Consider the following 12233-nt stretch of genomic DNA (forward strand, 5'->3'; position numbering starts at 1 on the left):
TTGAATTTGTCATCTTCTGAATGTGTGTTTTGATCCTTCATGGGAACAAAGAAATTTTCTATGATCCAATTATTTTTTTTTTTCCTTTTACTCATTTCCCCAGGCTATGACCTGGTTTTGCTGGGCTTCCCAAGTTTTTGAGTGTTTTGGGGGCGGGGACTCTGGTCTGTGGATGACTTCAAGCACTCTTATCTGCCTTGGAACTGTGAGGATGGGCCTTGTTCCTCCATGAAAAAGGGGTGCTCCAGATTGTGACTGGGGTCCGAATACGGACAAATACTGTCCAAGGGATATCAAAGAGATATTACTATCCATGGGCTGAGAGCTCTGGAAGCAGTTGCAGTTTCCTGGGGCCAGGTCTGCACTGAGGTAAAAGCTGCACTGGTCTGGTAGTTTTCCCACCTGCCCTCCTAGTTGTCTTTGGTTATCCCTGTTTTGAGAGGTGTGGAAATTGCTCCCACTGCCAGGAAATCTGGTTGAATAGACCTTTTATAGATATCTACCAAGTTGTCTTGGGTTGGAAAATTGTTTCACTCAGAATTTCTGTGTGTCCGTCACTCTAGAATTTTGTGACAGCCATAATTTTATGACATTTGGTATTTTCTGGGGAAAAGTTTCTGGAAATTCCTGTCTTCATGCTGCCATCTTGGCTCCTTCCTAAACATGTCTTGGAAAGATGGACTTCCAATGAAATAGAGGAATTTAAAAATTTTCTGACAAAAAGACCAAAACAACAAAAAATTTCAATCTTAAAATACAAGACTTAAGAGATACATAAAAATGTAAATGGAAAGGGGAAAGAATGCTAGTCTATAACATAAGCTGCATATATCCCTACACAGGAAGACAATACTTGTAACTTGAGAACTGTATTTTTCTTAGGATAAGCAAAGGAAACATACTTAGAAAGAGGATATGGGTATAAATTGACCATAAAAGTGAAGATACTTTAGCTCATATGGGGTGAATATAGGTGTGGGATGGGATTGTATTTAGAGGTAAGGGTACAAATAGATCATGAAATGATTTTGATTATGAGACTTGTATTTCTATTGGGACAGAGGAAGAGAGTGTATTTAGAGGGTCTAGAGTGAAATTGACCATGAAGTGATCTTGTTTTTCTTGCTACTTTAGCTAACTAGGTTGTAAAACAATAGGGACAGAGGGAGAGAGTATATTTATAAGGTCTGGGAATAAATAGATCATGAAATGAACTTGTTTTAATTGATATTTTAGTTAACAAAGATTGTATTAATACAAAATAGAGCAAGAGGGTACCTAAAGAGTATGAAAATAAATTAATCATAAAGTGATTTTACTTTATTTGATATGTTAGCTTATGAGAATTGGATTTCTATAGAGGGCACTTGCAAAAAAGGATATGGTACAAATTGATTATAATTTCATGTTGTTTAGTCTTGAGAAGTGGATTTCTAATGGGACAGGTACTTGGGCAGAGGACGTGGTTATGAAGTGACTATTGGGTAATGTTTCTTATAAATCAATCAATCAAACCTTGATAATTTTACTTATATCAAGATGCTCAAAAAAGAGTATATTTTGACAGAGAGGTTGTGGGTATTAGGTAGGGTATAAACAATCAAGACATGAAAAGAAGGATTTCACTAAAAGGCTAGGAATTAGAAGAAAAATAATGCCACAAGTTGAGGCACAAAGACTTATTATAACAGAGGAAAAGAAGGGAAAGTGCGCTCACTTTGGCAGCACATATATTAAATTTGGAATAATTCCAAAAATATTATCATGGTTCCTTGTACAAGGATGACATGCAAATTCATGAAGAAGGGAGGATATGAATACTGAGTAAATCTTACTCTCAACGGATTTGGTCCAAAGAGGGAATAATGTATAATCCCAATTGGGTTTTAATTTTTTTCTAACATACAAGGAAGTGGGGAGGGGAGAAGGGGAAAGAAAAGAGAAGAAAGGACTTATAAAAGGAAGGGTAAGAGTAAAATTAAAAGTGAAATTAAAGTTATAAAGAAAAGTTAAAGGGGAAATGGAGAAGGAAAGAAAAAGGCCTGATTAGAGGCAGTAGTCAAAAGCAAAATATTGGAAGGAGGGTTAAGGGTTAAAAAGAAGAAAAATATAAATAGGAAAGAATAGGATAGAGGAAAATAAAGAATTAGTAATCATAATTGTAAATGTGAATGGGGAGAATTCTACCATAAAATGGAAATGGACAGTAGAACAGATAAAAACTGAGAACCCTACAAAATGTTGTTTACAAGAAAAAAATCTCAAGCAGAGAGATACACACAGAGTACAGGTAAAAGGCTGGAGTAGAATATATTACACTTCAGCTACAGTTAAAAAAAACAGGATAGCAATCCTGATTTTGACAAAGCATAAGCAAAAAGTAATAGGAAGGAAACTACATCTTCTTAAAAGGTGATATAGGCAATGAAGTAGTATCAATATTAAACATATATGCACTATGTGTTATTCATAGTAGAGAAGTTAAATTAGCTACAGGGAGCAAAACTATATTAGTGGGGGACCTCAGTCTCCCAGAAGAATTATAGAACTCCAACCACAAAATAAATAAGAAGAAAGTTAAGACTGTGGATAGAATTTTAGAAGAATTAGATATGATAGACATCTGGAGAAAATTGAATGGGGATAGACAGGAATATAACTTCTCTGTGGTGTATATAGCAAAAATTGACCTTGTATTAGGGCATAAAAACCAATTAATTGTAGGAAAGTAGAAATTTTAAACATCTTTTACAAATCATGATGCAATGGAAATTACACTTAATAAAGGGACATGAAAAGAAAAGCTAAACATTAATTGAAAACTAAATAGGTGAATTTTAAGGAATTAGTGGATCAAGCAACAAATCATAGAAATAATCACAAATTTTATCTGAACTATGACAGTGATGAGAAATCATATAAAAATCTGTGGGAAGCAGCCAAAGCAGTTATTAGGGGAAATTTTTATTTTTAATGCTTACATAAATAAAATAAAGAGGACATCAATGAATTTGGCATGCAACTAAAAAGGAAGAAAAATAACAAATTAAAAATTTCCATTTGAATATCAAATTAGAAATTCTAAAAATCAAAGGAGAAATTAATAAAACTGAAACTAAGAAAACTACTGAATTAATAAATAAAACAGTCCTGGTTTTATGATGAAAATCCATAAAATAGATAAACATTAAGTGTATCTATTAAAAAAAGAAAAAAGAAAGTCAAATTATCAGTATGAAAAATGAAAAAGGTGAGTTTACTACCAATGAGGAGAAAATTAAAATAGTATTTCAGAGATAATTTGTCCAACTATATGCCAATAACTTTGACACACTAAGTAAAATCAATGTATATTTGCAAAATATATAAGCTATCCAGGTTAGAGGAAAGAATATACCTAAATAGTCGCATTTCAGAAAAAGAAATTGAAGAAATCATCATTAAAGTCCAGGACAGATGAATTTGAAAATGAATTCTACCAATTATATAAGGAACAATTATTTCCAATTCTATCTAAATAATTTTAAAAGTAAGGAGAATTTCTGTCAGATTTCTTCTATGTCATTAATGTGGTGCTGATACCTAAATCAGAAAGAACCAAAATAGAGTATAAGTCCTTTCTTCTCTTTTCTTTCCCCTTCTCCCCTCCCCACTTCCTTGTATGTTAGAAAAAAATTAAAACCCAATTGGGATTATACATTATTCCCTCTTTGGACCAAATCCGTTGAGAGTAAGATTTACTCAGTATTCATATCCTCCCTTCTTCATGAATATTGGTGCAGAAATTTTAAATAAAATTTTAGCAAAGAGATTACATGTTATTACTCAGATAATACACCACAATCAGGTAGAATTTATACCAGGTAAGCAGATTTGGATCAATATTAGAAAAACACTCAACACAATATCAATAACAAAATTAACAGAAATTGTATGTTTATCTCAATAGATGTTGAAAAAGTCAGACAAAATACATCACCCATTCTCATTAAAAACTGAGAGAATATAGGAATAAATGAAGTTTTCCTTAAAATAATAAAAAACAGTATCTATCTAAAACCATCAGCAGGCATTTTATATGTAATGAGAATAAACTATCATCATTTCCAATAAGATCAGAGGTGAAACAAGGATGGGCATGATCACCCCTATTGTTCAATACTGGATTAGAAATGCTAGCTTTAGCAGTAAGAGAAGACAAAGAAATTGAAGGGACTAGAGTAGGCAATGAAGACTCTTTGCAGATGATATGATAATATATTTAGAGAACCCCAGGATTAAAGAATATTTGTAACAACTTCAGCAAAGTAGCAGGGTATAAAATACACATATATAATCAGAATTTCTATATTTGACTAATAAGACACAAGAATAAGAAATAGAAAGAGAAATTCCATTTAAAGTAACTGCAGGCTGTATAAAGTATTTAGGAGTTGAACTCCCAAGACAAGTTCAGAAAGTATATTAGCACAATTACAAAATGCTTTACACATAAATAAAGTCAGATCTACATAATTGGAAAAAATATCAATTTCTCATGCTTAGACAGAGCTAAAATAATAAAAATGACATTTCTACTCAAATTAATTTACTTATTCTATGCCATACAAATTAAATTACCAAAAACTATTTTATGGAGCTAGGAAAAAAATATCAACAAAATTCATCTGGAGCAACAAAAAGTCAAGAATATCAAGAAAATTAAGGGGAAAAAATGCAAAGGAAATGGTCTAGCTATACCAGATCTAAATTATATTATATACTGGTATCATCAAAACTGTCTGTTATTAGCTAAGAAATGGAATAATAGATCACTAAATTAGATCTGATATGGAAACAGTAGTAAATTACTACAGTAATCTACTATTTGATAAACCCAAAGTATTAGCTTCTTGGATAAGGATTCACTATTTTACATCTACTGGGTAAGCTAGAAAAGAGTATGGCAAAAACTAGGCATAGGTTCACATCTCATACCCCTTACCAAAATAGGGTGAAAATGGGTTCAGGATTTAGGCAAAAAAGAGTCATATGACAGACCAATTAAGAGAACAAGATATACTCTGTCAGATATATGGAGGGGAAGAAGTTTAAGACTATTATAAATTGCAAAATGAATGATTTTGACTATATTAAATTAAAGAGATTTACACAAATAAAACTAATGCAATTAAAATTAGAGGGACTTGTAGAAAGCTGGGAAACAATTCTCACAGTTAGTGCTTCTGATAAAGAACTATTTTTTTTAAAAATAAATAGAGAACTGAATCAAATTTATAAGATTACAAGTCATGTCCCAATTGATAAATGGTCAAAGGATATGAACAAGCAATTTTCAGATAAAGAAATAAAGCTATTCACAGTCTTATGAAAAAATACTCCAAATAATTATTGATAAGTAAATTTCAAATTAAAATAACTCTAAGGTACCACCTGATACCTATCAGACTGACTAAGATGACAAAAAAGGAACATAATCAATGTTAGAGAATATGTGTGAAAATTGGTACACTAATGCATTATTGGTGGAGTTGTGAACTCTCCAATCTGGAGAATAATTTGGAATTATGTTCAAAGGGCAATAAAACCTTTGATCCAGAAATACCATTTCTAAGTCTATGTCCCAAAGAGATTATAAAAAAATGGAAAAAATCTCACATGTTCAAATACATTTATAGCAGCGATTTTTGTAGTGTCAAAGAATTAGAAATTTAGGGGATGCCTTTCAACTGAGGAATAGCTGAATAAGTTAATAGAGTATTATTATTCATATAAGAAACCATGAGTATGTAATTAGAAAAATAAAATATAATACCATTTTTTTTAAAAAGGAAAGGAAATCATGAGTGACTGGAATTTAGAGAAGCATGAGAAGACTTGCATGAATTGATAATTAGTGAAGTAAGCAGAACATTTTACACATTAACAGTATCATTGTGTTGTGATGAGCTATAATGAACTAGATGTGCTCAGGAGTTTAGTGATCAAGGACAATTCTGAGACACCTGTTAAGGAAAATGCTAACAACTTCTAAATAAAATGCTGTGGATTCTGAATGCATAGCAAAGTTTACTATGTTCATTTCTTTAAAACTTATTTTATATTTTTCCTTTCTTTCTCATGGTTTTTCCCTTAGGGGTTCTAATTTTTTTGACATGACTAACATGGAACTATATTAAACATGATTATGCATGTACAATTTTACCTGAATGTTTGCCACCTTGGGAAGATGGTGGCGGAAAGGAGAGTGGTAGAAAAATGTAGAACTTGTAAACTTGCAAATAGATGAATGTTGAAAACTACCTTTGTATGTAATTGGAAAAATTAAGTAAAATTTCAATTAAAAACATATGTATATACATTGCTTACCTGAATAATTCCACTTTTGCCTATATTCTAAAGAGACTGAAAAAAAGAAGAAAAGAATAAATATGTATAAAACAATTTATAGAATTCTTTTTTCTTAATAGTTCCAAATTAGAACACCACAGGTGTGGTAGAACCAACTTAAACTAGATTGTGAAAGTCAATGATTAAATTTTCATTGTTTCTAAAATTTTCACCTTGGAAATTGATAAACTCTACAACTCAGAATTTGATGTATTGCTCTGTTAATTGTTTAAATTTAAGATGATGGAGAAAATGTTAGTAAATAGGATTAAAATTAAAATGGCATGCATACTTTTAGTGTGAAGAGCTAATTAAGCAATTATTTGCATACCATTGATTAGAGTATTCTATCCCTATATGGGTCAATGGCTAAACAAATTATATATATATATATATATATATATATATATATATATATATATATATGCATATATATATACATTTTTTAATACAATGAAATGATATTGAACCTTAAGAAAAGGCAAAATGGATGGCTTCAGAGAAAAATAGAAAGGCTAGTATTAACAAAAGCCTAATGATATGAGCACAACCAAGAGAACAATAATAAATTTTAAAGTAAAAACTATTACTTTGAAATAAAAGCAACAATATTAAGAAAAACAACTGTGAAAGATTAAGATCTCTGATAAAAGCTATATCAAACCTTATTTCAGAGAACCAAAGATGAAGCATGTGACCCTCCACTGTACAGAAAGACAACGGATTCAAAGAACATAATTAGGAAATATTTTTGTAAATGGGCAATGTGGGAATTTGCTTGACTTAGCTATGCACATTTGTAATTTGAGGGTTTTTTTTCCCTTCCTTCCTTCCTTCCTTCCTTCCTTCCTTCCTTCCTTCCTTCCTTCCTTCCTTCCTTCCCTCCTTCCTATCTTTTCCAAGAAAATAAGAGGGTTATGGTTAGAGTCCAGAGGCATTTAATTAAGGTTATGGTTAGGTTTAGACTTGGGTGAGAAAGGTATGTATTCAGTTCTTTTCAAAAATGAAAATGAAGAATGAACAACTTCACATTCGAATGACTATAACTGTCTCCTAGTTGATCTCAAATTTATTTATTGTAGAGATTCATTTAGCATATAGATTCCAAATTAATGTTTAAAATCTCTCTAGAAGGTTGGTCCAGGTAGTTCAGCCTTGAACTTGATGAGATTATAAGTAGGGAGATGTGGATCTAGAGTTGAAAAGCAGTTAAAAGGCCAATCAATAAAACTCTTTCCTTTCATTGATAAGGAAATTATGTTCTGAGGAAGTTGAATGACTTTCCCCAGGTCATATAAATTGTGAAAGGCAGAGACGGAATTTGAATACAACTACTCCCAATCTAAGAGCCTCTTCTCTTTTTACTGCAACTTGATGCATCTTGGAAGCATTTACTAGGACTGTCTGTTACTTGGGAGAAAGAGAATTCAGAAAATCCAATCAAGCATTAACTTTATCATCTTCAATAATTCTCATGATTTTTTTAGTAAGCACATTTTTTTCTTCCTTTATATCATAGTCTTATACATTTGTGGCTATGTGCAGTCAAGAAATATGCTACTAGATGCTTCACTAGTCTTGTTTGCCCCATGTCTTAGAATAAAGAGCATCATTACTTATTTTAGTGTATATGCTATAAACATTTTTACTTTATAATTATTTGCTTCCATCCCAGGAACCCCACCTTACACTGTCTTTTGCACTTAGACTTGAGATGGGAAACATGGAGCAAGGCTAGTCAGAAGAGATCCAGTCTATAAGACAGCTCCTTGGTTGCTGTATCTTTTAAGCCCACAGATATAATGACTAAAAAAAATGAATCAAGAAGCAAAGTCAAGGAAAAAATTTTAAAAATACAATAACAACAACAGGGACTTTTCTGAGTTCACAAGCCTAATATACTACAAACTATGCTCAACTTTCCTCCAACTCTGTCACACTTATGAAGAAGATAAACTAGAAAACTGAAGTTTTGTGTTGCAATTTAGCCCCCAAAGCACATTGCAAGTCATTTGGTCCCTAAGACCAATCTTGTTCAGTGATGTGACTTCATGAGAAAATAGATAACTTCCATGTCATGCACCGTGTCTATACCCACAGTCTGCCTAATTCGGCAGCCTCAAGGTTAAACATTAATTCATCTCTACTATTCTTCCATACTATGAAAATTTCAAGGATCTCAAATGGGCCTAAAGCAGTAGTGATGGATTTTAATATTTTTCATCCTTCACTGTCTTCAATACCACCCACCAGTCCTGAAGGAGTGCACCAGAGGTTATGATCAGACATAGTTAGTCTCTGCATCTTTTGACAGAAGTAGCTAAAGTAAACAGCTACCTTTTCTCTGGTTTTCAAAGGGTAGTCAAGATAGAGAAATTCACAGCAGTATGGTAGATAGTACAATGCCCTCACATTGTAGGTAAGATTGAAGTTAAAAATGTTTTAATTTTAAGAATTTTGTTGCTGTGCAGTATTTATGGTACTGAAAAATTTGCACATTATAAAAATGAATATTGTATGAAATAAATATTTTTTGAGAGATTGGAATTCTAAAGAATTGTTAACAAGAAAAATATTGGGCAGCTAGGTTGTAGAGTGGATAGAGCACCAGCCCTGTTGTCAGGAATACCTGAGTTCAAATCAGGCCTCAGAAACTTAATAATTACCTAGATATGTGGCCTTGAGCAAGCCACTTAACACTATTTGCCTTGCAAAAATAACCTAAAATAAAAAACAAGACAAATGTTTTGCATGCATGTAGCCAATTTTATTTTGTGTACTGCATTTTATGAATTATTTCATTATTGCCATGTTAGGAGTTTATATTTTTGGAATTTATGTTTTGTTATAAAGAATCATGCCTTAAAAGTATATTTTTATCTATCTCTAGTATTAGATCAGTTTTTGGTGTTTATAGAAATTATCCCTATTTCTCATAGATTCAATATATAAACATTCACATTTTGACTTTCATATTGATTTCTAGGAACATTATCTCCATGAAAGTTGAGGATTGACTATATGCCATTTTATTTGTTATTGATCCTTTGAGTTATCATGAATTTTCTATAGGATAAAATAAAATTTGTTCAGTACTTAAAATATATCTTTGCCTTTAGTCCTTGTATGAAAAGTGGTTTTTTTCGTTGCACCTATAGAGATCTAGATAGAAGTTAAAGCCTAAGGTTACCAAAGGAAATTCTATGTGAGAACCAAAAACTAAATTAAGTAAAGAGACATGAAGAGATTATTACAAGTATATCCTCCCTATCTTGAACTTACTTAGGCTTAAAGACCATATATATATATATAATATTCTCAGTCAGAGTTATATTTTTTCCCCTGTATCTGACAATTGTGGGGATACAATTACTAGGTAATGATGAATTAATTGAAATTATGGAAAAGCAGCTTTCCTATCTCTATCTATTTACCAGTCAATTTCAAAAAAAGACCTTTTCAGTTCTATAGGCTAATGAATTTCATTGACACTAAAGAAAGCCAAGATGGATTAGGCATTTACTCTAAATTGTGCATAATAAATGATTTTTCTACATAGCTATTTACCTATTCAGTCACTAGATAGCCAGAATACTTTATTTACTTATTCCGTATATGTAAACCCTGGGATCCTAGAATCTTGTTGTTAGGCCAGAAGAAGGGATGAATGGAATTGACACCTAGATGAATCAGTAATAAAAATCTCTTCTTATATTGCCCTGAAAAATGTACTTTATTTGTATACTCATGTTTTGATCATAATACAAGTATACCACTCTCAAGGACAAATCATAAAATAATGTCAGGAACCATTATATCAAAGATTAACTATACATGTTTTGACATGAGGACAATTGCCAAGCACTCAAATCTCAACTGAATTCATATGTATCAAGATGTCAAGTTATAATTTATGAATTACTACAATAATAACTGCTGCATAGTTCAGAACCAACTGGAAAGAAAATGCAAAGTTCATCTGAGTACTAACATCTTTCAGTGTTTATTTCTACTTGGCTAAGTTGAAAACAAACAATGTTTAATAATGACAGGTGTGAAAGCATTCGTAAAATAAGCCTTGAGACCTTATTTTAGAAGTAATATAACAACCGATATAATGAAGAAACATATTATCTCTTTAGGATGTCAAATATTTTGGTGAAAATCATAAGTTTTAGTCAATTGTCTAGATTTGTCTAATATCCAAGAGATATTTCAAAATATTTAAATGATTAGTTGAATTTTCCAGTTTTTATCAAATATCTTGCCTACAGGTATGTATTGGTATTGTAGATATAATTTTAATTCAAAAATTGCCTTGATTGTTGTAATGGCTTCTCAATGGTCTCTCAATATTATCTCTTTCTACCTTTTTCCCACACTGCTGTAAAAATGATTTTCTTTAAGCCCAATTTAATCATATCATTTCTTTTCTCAACTTCAGTGGCTACCTAGTTCCTAATAAATGATAAATTCCTCTTTTTGACTTCTGAATACCTTTGTAACCTATCTCCTAATGGGATTAAACTGACAACAATAGATAGACTTCAGAAATATCCTGTGAAATCAAATGGAAAAAATATATCTTTATTTCATGAATCTAAAACTGACTTTACTTTTCTTCTACCACTGATATATATATATATATATATATATATATATATATATATATATATATATATACATACTTAACTATGTTCATGGGTTTAGCAAAGTATAAAAGAAGTCTACAAAAAATTAAGGAACTATTTTTTCAGTCTATATTTGGTATTTTATAACTGAAGAAATGGAGGGACATTGTCAGTTGAATCATCTCAAAAATAGGAAACAACCAAGAAAATCTTTCAAGCATTCAAATAGATTTGTAATCCCATCAAATGAGAATTGCAACCCATTCATTCCTGACCATTTTGAGTGACTCTCATTCATGTCTTTCCAAAAAGTTCTCTTTAGGGAGTTCACCCAATATGCTGGAAGACTTCCTCATTTTCTCTTAACAACATGAATATACCAACAAAATACTTCAACTATCCCATTTTTCAACTTTTACTCTCACCATAAAAATATAAAGTAATGTTAAAAAGTAACCTCTAATATTTTAATGCAGAATAAGACAAACAAATCTACTATTAGACTGTTTAATAAAATTAAGAGAGATGATAGAGAAAGGAGACTATAATTATATTCATAAAATAAATACCCAAATGAAAATAAAGGTGATATAGTCTACAATATGAAAGACACTAATAGTACTAGAATATATTTTTAAAAATTCAAAAGTGATGCATTATAAAGTCATTAATGTGAATATTAAGGTTCAGAAGAGAATAAAAAACTGAAAACTCAAACTGAGTGCTACAACATTCTTAATTAGATCAGTTAAAATATATACTGTTATGGCTAGAAGAGAAGTAAAAAGATGGACTTTGGTAGAGACAATCTTTATTTTTTTCTAAAACAACCTACTCTAAAGAAAAATAAATTGGAACTTGAAGCATAATTGGAAAGAATAGAGACAAATGGTCTGATATTTTAAGAGAAGTAGAAAGCATCTGTGAGATGAGAAAAGATTCTGTAAGGTTCTTAGAAGGAAATAAACGCTACAATAGATGGGATTTCTTACTTTGCTTTTCTACATGCAACAATTATTTCATATTGAGCATTTACAGTTTTTTGTCATGATTTCTATAAAAAATTAAAATGCTTTCTGATTTCTTCTTTCAAAAATGAAACAATAAAGTTCACCCTAGTAAATACTTTGGGAATACTTTTGTTTAATCAACAAGAGAATTGTAGCTGAAAGTGTAGTACAAGAGAGTGGGATTAAACTCAAAATAGAAATG

The 12233-nt window shown here is 31.0% G+C and overlaps 1 non-coding gene across 1 annotated transcript; it reads left to right on the plus strand.

The window, feature by feature from the left end:
* Positions 1–1709: 1709 nt before the first annotated feature.
* LOC141503785 (U6 spliceosomal RNA) lies at positions 1710–1817 on the plus strand. The gene has a single exon (XR_012473093.1). It is a non-coding gene; the product is annotated as a U6 spliceosomal RNA (small nuclear RNA).
* Positions 1818–12233: the final 10416 nt, after the last annotated feature.

Source organism: Macrotis lagotis, chromosome X (genome assembly GCF_037893015.1).
Source record: "Macrotis lagotis isolate mMagLag1 chromosome X, bilby.v1.9.chrom.fasta, whole genome shotgun sequence".
Classification (NCBI taxonomy): Eukaryota; Metazoa; Chordata; class Mammalia; order Peramelemorphia; family Peramelidae; genus Macrotis; species Macrotis lagotis.